The sequence below is a fragment of the Lathyrus oleraceus genome, chromosome 1 (genome assembly GCF_024323335.1).
Source record: "Lathyrus oleraceus cultivar Zhongwan6 chromosome 1, CAAS_Psat_ZW6_1.0, whole genome shotgun sequence".
NCBI classification, from domain to species: Eukaryota; Viridiplantae; Streptophyta; class Magnoliopsida; order Fabales; family Fabaceae; genus Lathyrus; species Lathyrus oleraceus.
In genome coordinates, this window is record NC_066579.1 from 373,241,874 (window position 1) to 373,255,769 (window position 13,896).

Here is a 13,896-nt window from a genome sequence, read left to right on the forward strand (position 1 = left end):
TTACGAGATTGTATGTTTAAATGGATTTGTACCGAAGTTGTTAAGTTATATTTAAGTGTAGTTCTCGATAAGTTTGATTCATATTTTTATAGATGAAAAGTTTTTTTTGCTGTGTTAGGTTGTAAAGAGATGACAAGTATAAAGAAACAAATAAAATAATCACTAGATAAAAAAAATATGGTTGGCTATTTAAGTTGTCTTGGTACTATCTACCTTCACATGTTTGAAAATTTAATATGGTTTGGATCGGATACAATCATAACTTGGATTGCAAGATAGTAAATCGTCATATTTTGCGATAATGAACATGGTTTAACTAAAAAATTCATTACTTTTTTAATGATGTAATATATATTAAATAAGTTTATTATCTTTCCAAAAACAATAATATCATAAGGAGTAAAAGAGCATAAATGTAACAATTGTTAAAAAAATGGAATCGACATAATTATGTCTCCCGATATAAAATGTTTGGTGACGAAAAATCTATTGAATAAATTTTAGATTCATCTAGAATCAATAAAGTTGTTTAACATTTTTCATAATATTCTTAATAGATTTAATATATAAGATCAACAAATATAAATTACCTTTATTTAAATTTTTTGATGTTAATTTTATGAAAAAGATACATTTGTTTGATTTTGCTTCGATGGAATGTGAAAGGGAGGATATTACTTTGAGTCAAATAATGTGCCTTGGTTGGTTGAAAGATCTGCATAACATATTGTCATACCCCAATTTTGTCCGGACATTTTAAATTTTTATAAATTCAATTTAATTTTCAGTTTACAACATATGTACAATATAATATGTATTTTATCATTAATAATACCTGAAATATCAGTCAGGATAAATTTATTAAAAATACAAACAAATCAGTTGAATCTTTTCTTAAGTATGGACAAAATCAGCAGATAAAAAGTTTTGAAATTAAAATTGCAGACGCCAATATTATTAATCTACGATTCACGTAGTTTAACATGGTGTGTTCGTTGTATTTTTCAGCGGCTGCTTCAGTTGCATTTTGGCCCTCTTGAGCCTTTTAACCGGTGAAAATTTATTTCAATATTTGAAGAAACGCTGTATTTTTTCAATAAGTATATTTTGTGCTGATCATTTTAATGTGTCCGATTTAATTTTTCAAGCAAATTTTCATCTGACTCCTATTTATAATCGATCCTTTTATTTCTTTGTTCTAGTATTCAAATTAGAGTTTGTTTTATTATTATTATTATTTAAATAAAATAATTGTTTGAAAATAAATAAATATCAACATTGGATTCCTCTTTACAACTCATGTCTCTCTCATCACTCTCCCTCACGTTTCCTACCTCCCACACATTTCCTCTCTCTCAGACGTTACCCTCATTTCCATCATCACACTCCACCAACCTCTCTCAGCTGCCCACTAAAAACAAAAGAAAAAGAAAATAAAGAGGGGGTTCAGACACACGTGATCCCTCTCTCTTTTCTCCCAGACTTTCTCCAACTCTCACTGGCTTCAGAAAACGAAAAAAATAAAAAGAACAAAAAGCCTCTTCTTCTTGGCCATAAGAAACCACCCACACGTTTTTCCCTTCTCCTTCTAACTCCACTCTTTTCCACCACCACTACCGCACCTTTACAACTCCCTCCGCCGTAATTCCTTTTTTCCTTCGAACCATCAAAACCCAACCCATCGTCATACCGCCACTAACGAACCTCATCCTTCACCACGACAACAACAACAACAGACACCGTAACTCAACTATTCATCTTCCTTAATCTGCACACACGGCACAACCACTCACCGCCGCGTCGCTTTCCGGTCACACAACAAACAATCTCTATCACCGACGAACACCGTTAGATCCACCGCTACCGAAAAGCCGTCGACACAGTTACCTCATAATCTCCACTTCCAGAAACAACAACCAACTTGAATGGACTCTCTCTTTCGTTCATCATTATCAACCTAATATTCGCACACCGATTAGAGAGAATCGCCATTGTTGACTTAGCTCTGTTGCGTTTCCAAGTCGCAGTGGTAAAGGTAATATTTCATAATATTTTATCTGCTGTATGCGGTTTGTCGTTTGGAAATTCGTTTTAAAGTCGATCTGAGTGTTACTCATTTTTTGAAGTGTATGTATCGATTATGCCTTATCATATTTCAATTTGGTCATTTGAATCTTGTTGGCTATTATTTCGTTATGTTTATTAGTAAATAATTTGAAAGATTTCTAAACACAGGTTCGTATTAGTTGATTTCGGTGACTTGGTAATTTAGTAGCAGAAAGTGAGATTTTGATTAATAAGGATTGAGTGTGTTGTTGAATTTTATTTTTAATTCATTTTGCAAGGCGAATTGAACCCGCGAGATCGACACGATTATATGTCGATATTCCATTGATTGTTCTTTTGGTTCATTGATAGGACATTGCGCTGCAAAATCTCATTTTCATTAGTGTTCTGGTGTGGTACTGTTATGTTTTTATCCTTTTTAAAAAATGGCAATCTAAATATGAGACTACTTATTTTATCTATTACGTTTTTCCTTATTTTAATAAAGTCAAAATAAGAAATTTTGTAGTGTGCATTCTTTAATTCTTTTCTAATGAAGTATGGATTTGGTATTACAAAAACAATATGAATCCGGCACCGTGAAACAATTTTGGTTTTAACTGGCACTTGCTGAAAACTAGTATCTCCATGAGATAATTCATAGATTGACTAAAAAATTGTTTAATGTATGTAAATAAAACCATTTAGTTTTTCTTATTGTTTAGAATCTAGGAGAAGAATTAGTTTTATCAAAGGAAATACAAGAGAGAAATGTTTTTGTTTCTCATTCAAATAACTCACTTGTATTTTTTGTTTATTTCATTTTATTTGTTTTTAATTATTATTATTTTTACTATGATAATGGATTGTCCCTGTTGAGTTAGTTATCTTGACATAATTTGAAGTTGGGCCAAGTTTCTTACTCTTAGTTTCTTATTAATATTAGCCTATTAGATTTATAAACTCCACAAGAACATTTACAAAAAATAAATTTTAAAATCAAATCACTTTCAAAGCTCAACATTAAAACCCTTTTTCTCAAACAAATTCCCACTAGCACTTCATCGTTAAATCATAAACCAAATTCATTTCATCATCGAGCTGAAATCACTCAAAACCACTTTAAAACACAAATCACACAATTCTCGATTCAAAAGTCGAGTCCATTTTCAAACACTCTTGTAAGCCGGTCGCTTTTAAAGCATCACCATCAACCTCACATAGCTTACTCTTGGGCTTTCTTACAATGATACCTATTCAGTTATTAATTAATCGATTAGATAATTGATTCACTAAAATACAATTTATTCACAAACACCAATTTAAAACCTCAATCCAACATCGAGTATTTTTATTAAAATTAAATTAAAACACCTAATTACGGTTAAATACCATTTCATTTGGAAATGAAAAGGGGGATGGTTTGAGTTTTCAACTCCTCTCCTCGATTATTTGAGTACGAGTTCTCTTACTCGGTTAGTCAAATGGTCGTCATTTCTAATCCATTTAAGCAAAAACAAATCAAATCCTTTTATAACAAGAAACTAAAAGGGAGATAACTTTGAGTCTTCAATTTTTCTCCACGACTATTTGAATACAAGTTCTCTTACTTGGTTATTCAAATAATTGTCGTTCCTCTACAAACTTCTAAAGCCGATTAAATCAAATTATTTTCATAATAAGCTAAATGAAAAAGGAGATGACTTTGAGTCTTCAACTTCTCTCCTCAATTGTTTGAATACGAGTTCTCTTACTCGGTCAGTTGAACAATTGTCATTTTTTACAAACATACAACTTAATCAAATCATTTTCATAACAAACTGTACGAAAAGGGAGATGGTCTTGAGTTTTCAATTCCTCTTCTCAAATGCTTGGATATGAGTTATTTTACTCAGTCATTCAAGCACTTGTCGTTCATTCTAAAAAATACATCAACCATACACAAACCTATTTTCATAATCACTCAGATGAAAAAGAAAGTGGTTTAGAGTCTTCTATTCCCTTTCCCGATTATTGGGATACGAGTTGTCTTACTCGATTATCCGAGTATTCGTCATCCTTTCAAAACACCTTAATTATTATCCAATCCTTTCTATAATTAAGGATGAAAAAGAAGGTGGTCTAGAGTCTTCTATTCCCTTTCCCGACTGTTAGGATATGAGTTGTCTTACTCGAATATCCGAGTAATCGTCATCCAACCAAAAACATATCAACCAAACAAAATATCCAACATATTAATCCAACTTATCACCCTCGTGTGATCAAAACTCTTTTCAAAATAACACTATTTAATCCTTTCTGATGTGCAAAACAAACCAATGCTTAAGCCTCCGCCGAGAGTAGACAAGCTAGCGTTTAGCCTTTAGAACGCGATTTAAAATAGTTGTTCACTAAAAAACACCAACCAACCGTAGTCCCCGAACTACGAATGCTCTGATTTCCTTATTGCACCATAAGGATACGTAGGCAGGAGATTGCTGTATCTTCGCGAGCACACTAATAAAAAACCTCCCCTTTCCCTTTCTGAGGTTCTCATCCATTTCAATTTCTAATATTTTATAACTCAAAGATAACAAACAAACATAAATTAACACTCGAAACTCAAATTAGAACTAAAAGGTTCCCATTGAGTACAACAGACATAAGGGGTGCTAATACCTTCCCCCTACGTAATCCACTCCCGAACCCGAATATGGTTGCGACGACCATTATTCTATTTCCTAAAGGTTTTATCGATATTTTCCTATTCCTTCATTGGGATAAATAAAGTTCGGTGGCGACTCTGTTCGAACATAATTTTTTCCGCGACCATCGCGAGAAATCATATTTTTCGAGATACGACACATATCACAAGTGATTTTTACTCATTGTGATATTTCATTGACGAATTTTGTTGTAAAAGTTTCTTCAACATTTATATTATGCCGGAATTACATAACTAAAATATAAGAGTAGGATGTAAGTTACTTGTAAAATCTAAAAATCTCAAGATTGAAAATGAGAGTGGAAAAATTGTCTAATATAAACAATTATGGGATCCTATAATGATAGATTGGGAGACTGTAACAGAATCTTCTATAGATAAATCTTATATTGATTTTATTGTAAAATTTAGAAGTGTGTGCACAATTTTTTTAAATTGTTTAAAATATGTCGAAACTTGTCGATGAAACGAATGTTCAGCATGAGGAGAAGATGGAAATACAGTTAAGTATTCATCAAGAAGAAGTTAGTTACATTCAAGAAGAAGAAGCTATTGAAAGTACTGTTTCATTGATATCTGCAATAATGATTACAACTTGATTTATATACACAAAATAGTGCTATGTACAGTAAGTTAAGGTGTGATCTATGTACAATATAATGTGCTATCTCTAATATCCCCCCTTAAGATGGACTTTGGATACTACAAAGACCAAGCTTGGATAAAAGAGAAGTAAAGGTAGGAGAATGTAAAGGCTTAGTGAACACATCTGCTAATTGCTCTTTAGTAGAGATAGGCATCAAGTGAATGAGTTTGGACACAATCTTTTCTCTAATAACATGACAGTCCAACTCAATGTGCTTACTCCTCTCATGAAATGTAGGATTGTGAGCATGGTATACTGCTGATTTGCTGTCACAGTAAACAGAAGCAGGCTGAGGAAACTCAATGAGGAAATCACGAAAAAGAAATTGAAGGCATTGCAGTTCACAAGATAAGGAGGCCAAAACTCTGTATTCGTCTTCAGTGGAAGAACGAGAAACAATGTTTTGTTTCTTAGATTTCCAGCAAATGAGTGAGGATCCAAGGATAACACAAAACCCTGTAATTGATTTTCGAGTCTCTGGGCATCTAGCCCAATCTGAATCTGCAAAACCATATAGCTTGAGAGGACTAGCAGCAGAAAAAAAGATTCCCTTAGCAGGTGCAGACTTGAGATATCTTAGGATTCTAGTGGCAGCCTGATAATGAGGGCCAAGAGGCTTTGCAACATACTGACTCAAATTCTGTACAACATAAGATATATCAGGCCTGCTATTTGTAAGGTAGATTAACCGACCAATAAGTCTCCTGTAAGAGGAGGGATCAGCAAGAGGTTGACCAACTGAAGTAGACAACTTTAGATTAGGATCAAAAGGTACAGAAGATGGTTTGGCTGCCAAATAACCAGTGTCTTCAAGCAAATAGAGAGTATATTTCCTTTGATTCATGAAAATACCTTTAGTTGACCTAGAAATCTCAAAGCCTAAAAAGTATCTCAGCTTGCCTAAATCTTTGATGCTAAACTGTTGATTCAAAAGATGCTTAACAAAATGAATTTCATCAAGGGAATTACCAGCTAAAACTATGTCATCCACATACACTAGTAAAGTTGTGAAACTGGTGGAGGTGGATTTAACATACAAAGAACAGTCAGCTTGAGATTGTGAATAGCCAAGAGATATCAAAAAAGAAGAACGTTTAGCATACTATTGCCTACTAGCTTGCTTCAAGCCATATAAAGATTTGTGAAGTCTGCAGACTTGTGAGGAATTAGAAGTAACTAGGCCAGGAGGTAATGTCATATACACTTCTTCATGTAAATCTCCATGCAAAAAGGCATTGTTAGCATCTAATTGCTCTAGGTGCCAACCTTTGATTGAAGCTATAGACAAAAGAACTCGAACTGTGGTAATCTTAGCCACAGGAGAAAAGGTATCAAAGTAGTCTACTCCCTCCATTTGTGTATAACCCTTTGCCACAAGCCTGGCTTTATATCTTTCTATGGATCCATCTGCCCTATATTTCACCTTATAGACCCATCTGCATCCAATAAGCACCTTACTAGGTGGAAGATCCACTAATGTCCAAGTATGATTATCAACAAGAGCCTGCAATTCAACATTCATAGCATGCTTCCAATATTCAAATTTGTTAGCCTGTTGAAAACTTGATGGTTCAGGATTAGAGGAAATAGAGTAACAAAAGTGATGAAAATCTGGAGAGCAGTTATTGTAAGACAAAAATGAAGACAGGGGATAAAGAATTTTAGAGGAAGAAGAATTGGGAGAAGTAGAAAAGTAATGATAATCAGCAAGGTATGAGGGAGGATTAGAGACTCTAGTAAAATGTCTTATAGGAGGCTGATCACAATGTGGAGAATTATTATCATTATTATTAACAGGAGCAGGAGTGGGAGTGATGGATAAAGAGGATGGTGGAGAGTTATGGACAGGAGAGCTAGGGTTGATATTATCATTAATGAGAAGGTTGGGAGGAGAACCTGGGTTGGGAGTATCAGGGACATCAGACAATGTATTGTCTGATGGATGCAGGGTAGGCAAGTTATTGTCTGATGGTTCAATGGGGGCTGTATCATCACATAAAGGAGGGTCAGAGTTTGTACTAACATCACAGGGAGGAGCAGAACTATGGCTATCTTGGGAATAAAGTTGAGATTTGAATGGAAATATGTTTTCATAAAAGATAACATGTCTTGACACAAAAATACTGTGATGGGTCAAATCATATAGGATATAGCCCTTAGTTCTCTCTTTATAGCCTATAAAGACAGCCTTGCGTGCCCTAGGGTCAAACTTGGTCCTATGGGCCATAAGAGAGGTAACATAACTTAGACATCCAAACACTTTAAGATGAATAAGGGAGGGAGGCTCTTGGTATAGAATTTCATAAGGGCATTTTAGTTTAAGCAAAGGGGTAGGGAGTCTATTAATAACATGGATAACTTGCTGCACACAAAAATTCCACATGGTTAAAGGCACATTGGATTGAAAGTATAGGGCCCTAGCTACATTAAGTATATGTTGATGTTTTCTCTCAACAATCCCATTTTGTTGAGGGGTTTCAACACAAGATTTTTGATGTAGAATTCCCTTAGCAGATAGGAAACTGTGTAAGGCTAGAAATTTTGTACCATTATCAGACCTCAAGCATTTTATATGTTTATTAAATTGTTTCTCAACATATGCTACAAAGTTTATAAGACTATCTTTAGTTTCATCTTTGGTTTTAAGAAAAATCACCCATGTGAACCTAAAATGATCATCAACTAGAGTGAGGAAGTATTTGTGCCCTAACATAGAGATAGTAGAAAAAGGACCCCATAAGTCAGCATGAAGAATGTCAAAAACATCATTAGTGCAAGTAACACTATCAGGAAAGGAAAGTTTTCTTTGTTTGGCAAAATGACAAGAATCACAAGGGAAACATTATCTTTACAAGAAACAAAAGGAAAAACTTTTGCTATGGTTTGTAAACCTTTATGAGATGGATGACCTAGCCTCATATTCCATATATCACCATCATTAGGAGATACAGAATTACAAGAAGCATGGAAAACATTGGAATGAAGGACATATAAGCCATATTGCAAGTCAACTATACCAATCGTTTCCATGGAAGGGTTTTGCATAATAGAACAAGAGTTAGCAGTGAACTGAATAAAACAATTGTTGCTTTGAGACAATTTTTCTACAGAGATAAGATTTACATTGAAAGAGGGAATGTAAAGGACATTATGCAGTGTTAAAGATGGTGTAAGTTTGACAGAGCCAGAAATTGAAGCAGATAATTGGAAACCATTAGGTAAAGTGACAGAGATAGGAACAATATTGTGATAACTAGTAAAGGCTGAAAGATTAAAGGATATATGATCTGTAGCTCCTGTATCAAGGATCCACAAAGAAAGAGACTTACCATTGGCAATGGAAGACAAAAAATTTAGCACAATGGGAGATGTAGACACTAAATTAGCTCTGGAAACAGGTTTTGAATGTTGAAGCAGTGCCAAAATGTTGTTGTATTGCTCTTGAGTCAAGCCATAAGAGGGATTAGTGGAACTTGAACCTGATGCAAGTGTCTCTGATGCATTGTTGGCTGTTGCAGATTGTTGAGAACTGAATCCATTGCCTTTGGTCTTGTTCTTGAAGCCACCCATGCTTGATGAAACAAGTATCAATGGTATGGTTATTTCTTCCACAGTGAGTACAAACACGATTTTGAGCTCTTGAACCGGCTGCACCCTGATATTTTCCTCTATACGCATTGGATTTGTTTGGCTGAGCATCATGAGTTACATTCAAAGCTATGCTCTCTTCAGTGTTGCCAACAACAGGAATAACTGCAGAAATAACATTATTCATTTATCTTTCTTGTTGAATCACCAAAGAGAAAGTCTTATCAATATCAGGTAGCGGGTTCATCATCATGATTTGGCTCTTGGAATGAGTAAATTTCTCATTCAAACCCTTAAGGAATCAAATCACATAGTCTTGATCCCTATAACGGCGAATCGATGTAGAAGCACCACTAGAACATGGAACCGCACATGAACAAGATGGAATTGGACGATAAGTTTCCAATTCATCCCACAGAACTTTCAAATGAGTAAAATAATTGGATACATCTAAGGTACCTTGACAGAACTTGTAAAGATCTTCTTGAATGTCAGATATGCGGAAAATGTCACTATGAGAAAACCTAACCTGCATATTCTTCCACACACCCGCAGCTGTGTCAATCCATAGAATCGATCGTGCAGTTGATGCAGATATTGAGCGTTGTATCCACGCAAGAACCATCGTGTTGCAACGAATCCACGACGCATAAAGAACGTCTGAAAAACGGGTTTGGGAAGAGTACCGTCGATAAATTTGTCTTTGTTCTTGGAGATTAACGCGATTTGCATTGAACAAGACCAGGTGTGGTAATTTTTGTCATCAAGCGGTGAAGAAATGAGAACAAGAGTCGGATTCTCGTTTGGATGCAGATAATAGGGATTAGTAGAGTTGGTAGTGAAATTCGTAAAGCTCTGTGCAGCCATTGTTGCAGAGAAAGAGCAAGAAGGAAGAAAGGTAAAAAACAATGGCTACCAGAGTTGAGATAGCTCTGATACCATGTCGATGAAACGAATGTTCAGCATGAGGAGAAGATGGAAATACAGTTAAGTATTCATCGAGAAGAAGTTAGTTACATTCAAGAAAAAGAAGAAGCTATTGAAAGTACTGTTTCACTGATATCTGCAATAATGATTACAACTTGATTTATATACACAAAATAATGCTATGTACAGTAAGCTAAGGTGCGATCTATGTACAATATAATGTGCTATCTTTAGTAAAACTACAATTTTAAATCTGATGAAAGAGAAAGTAGTTAGTGCCTAATAAGATTAGATACATTGGAAATTCCATCACATAGTTAAAGATTCTTACGGTAGATTGAAGCAATATATTAAATGGTAAGAGTGATTTTTTTCTTGAGATGTGAAGTAATTAACAATATGATTGTACTACAATTTAACGAGATAAAAACCTCATTTGAAAACAACATAATATTAGAACATAAATTCAAGAATAATGCTTTGTACTCTTAGTCTCTTGGCAATATTACTTCAGAGAAATTGAATCTTATTTATTACTTAGATGTGGGAGTTACTTAGATGTGGGAGTATAGGGAATGAGTTCAGGTAGTAGCTCGAAGTATGATTGTACAATTATAAGAACATACTATCTTATATGTGTTTGTATAATTATAAAGAAATTTCGTCTCAACAAACCTATATATATATATATATATATATATATATATATATATATATATATATATATATATATATATATATATATATATATATATATATATATATATGGATGAAGTAAACACTCTTTGAAAAAGACTTCAATTTAATAATATTGTGTAATCAAAGATGATATATTAAATATATCTATTATGAATTTATGATAGAGCGGAAGGTGATTAAGGAAATATTTAAGAAATATGATTTAAACCTAGGTTTGTCAAAACATAAAAAACATATGCCTTAGATAGCCTATTCAACAACGAGATGTTCCATTCAACATACATTTGTAGAATGGAGAGTGCAGAAAAAGGAAGAAACAACTAATTATGAGTTTCATTTTTATGATAAGATGGATACACTTATCATAAAATAAAAAACTCTTTAGATTGCATTGATTTTGATACATTTTAGTTTAGTATAGTCATCCGCATGTATTGGGTCAAATATTATAATGATATTTCTATTTTGAATAACGTACCGTTCTAAATTTATTTGGTTGTTAATTGTGGTATGTCTATGGTGTATTCGGAATAATATTTTGGAGAATAATATTTTTTTATTTACAATTACAACACAAACAAATAAATTAGTACTTACACAAGAACAACTTTTATTAAGTGTTTTATTCTCTCAACACTAAAATGATTTAAGTTATTATGAAATTTCTAAGAAAAGAGCGAGAGTAAGAAAAAGTAATATTTAGTTTTTTTTTGTGTTATTTGAACTTAACACATATACTTTTTTATATAGTAAAAAGTTTGACCAGAAAGGAAATAATTTTGATCCAGATCCATATGATAATCAATTAGATTATAACTATAATAAACTATTACCTATCAAAATATGAAATATTTTGTAGGATATGAGCCCAAATCGATTTGAAAGATTTCTTAATCGACTATTGAAAGATTTTGCCCATAGTCAATTAAACAAGTGTCATAATTGATTAAATGGCTTATTTTTTCTTCATAACCGATTAACCAAGCTTTATAATAAACCAAACTTCAGTTTCAAAAAGGCTTAGCCATACTTAAGAGGTTTTGAAGAAGTTATTGAAAAATAAGATGTTTAGAAAGTAATTTGAGTATGTATGTTTGCATGTTTATCTATGTACTTTGAGATGCATACTTAATAGTATATATGATCCTATAAAAGATAAATAATTAGACAGATTAAGGATCAATGACAAGCTTTTTGTAGCTGGCTTCATTTCTTGATGAAATTGTTAGGCTTTTGTTATTATTTTAGACCAATCATTAGAAATTTCTTGCTTTTGAGCTCACTTCAACCATTTTTATTCACTTGATTATGCTTACGATAGATTACACTATTTCTTTGTCATCATCAAAATATGTTAAGCATACAAAGTCCTATTGTCCCCTTTTTAATGATGAAAAAACATATTCCAGGGAGGTAACTTATAATAGAGTTTAAGAAAAAAATTATTGGAGTATGCACCCATGAGAGTATACTTTTCCTTTGACATTATCGAAAAGTAGGAAAACAAATAATCACAAAAATAAGAAATAGAGAACATAGAATAAAATAGATGAAAACTACTTATTTAAAATGAAAATGATGAGTTACCTGATAAAAAAAAGAAGAAGCACATAGAGAGACACATTTAAAAAGGATATAAGATCACCCTTCTCTCTATGGTGGGCGACATCCAACTTTGATATTAATTTATTGAACGAAAGTCTTTCTTGGCATTCAGTTTAAATTTGAGGTTGGGCTTATGTACGCATTTAAGTCCTTTTGCCCATTTTCATTTACTTAGATTTAGATGAAATTCCCATGTTATCCGTCAAGATCATGATCTTCGTGGTTGTCCATTCTTTAGGTTTTTTCATTTTCATATTTGTTTTTATATTATGAGAATTTTTTTCTTAGAATACCTTCACAAACAAAGACTTCTACCTATACTACATAAATGCTATTAGTCACCGAAGGTAACATGTAAGAATTCTTCTATAGTCATGATTTTTTATTCCTTTGAAATTTTATTATTAGAAGAAGAAAAAGAAATTTATTTTCAGGTTTTAGTGACCTTACATATAAAATAATTAAACCATACTTCATTACCTTTGTCACACATTTTACTTAATACTAAGTAAATTATGTTATACACTTTCAACAATTAAAATAACTCAAGTAGGATTATGACTCTTATCAATAATAAGAACTAACAATTTTTCCTTTGTTGTCACCTTAAGAAACAACTAATTTCTCAGGAGTAAGAGACAAGAAGATATTTTCATCTTCGGTCACATGCTTTGAAATACGATTATCAAGATACCATTTTGAGTTCAAATTGTAAAACACATATGCATCACAATTTAAGTTTTTGACATTTGGTACCCAAATCTCTATGAGTCTTCTTGCGTTAGTAGAATACAAATAATTTTTAGGAGTCCAATTCATGCCATTTTCATAATTTTTATGTAAGAGATGAGATGAATAATTAGAGATCCATTTCATATCAGAATCATGTTTTTTATTTATAAAACACGACGAAGATATATGACCATTTTTATTAGAGTTCATTAATTTAAGCATATTACAATTATAGGTTCTATCGATATGACAACTTTTTAAAAGATTTAACATTACTTTTAGGTTGACATCCTAAACTATATTTTATATAGGTTCCTATTGATTACCAAGAATGATATTTAAGTTATCTATCCTATGAGAATTTGGATCGAACTCTAATCTCGACAGAGGTAACTTGATATTTCGACAGGAGTTGTGCATGCTGTAGTCGAAGTTCATTCAAGCATGTTGCCGAAATATGTTGACTTGTATTCTAAGTTAGTATGTAGAATTGTAGTTTTGTTTAAGCCCAATTGTTTCCGTTAGCTTGTAGCTTAAGTTAACTTAGTAGTCTATAAATAAACTAGTTCTGTTAGGTTGTTGAGGGGAGTTTTTGTTGTTGTTACTCATTTGTAATATTTAAACCCTAATAGAGAAAGTGAATAGTAAAACAACTATAAACAATCTTGATTTTCTTCTTCTTCCCTCTTCTCTCTCTCTTTTGCAAAATCTAATAGGGTTTCTTGTGTTTGTTCAAGAAACTCAATCTTTATCTCATATTTTTGGTTTGTTCTTGATGACATCAATTCACAACATATCCCTTTGATAAATTTATCAAGTATGTTATGCATATCTTCAACTCTGTTTTCTAAAACATCAAATTTTGAACACTTGATATATTTACCAAACATATTAGAAGAAGTAGAGCGAGAGTCTTGAATAACATGATATTGTTTTTCTCGGAGACAAT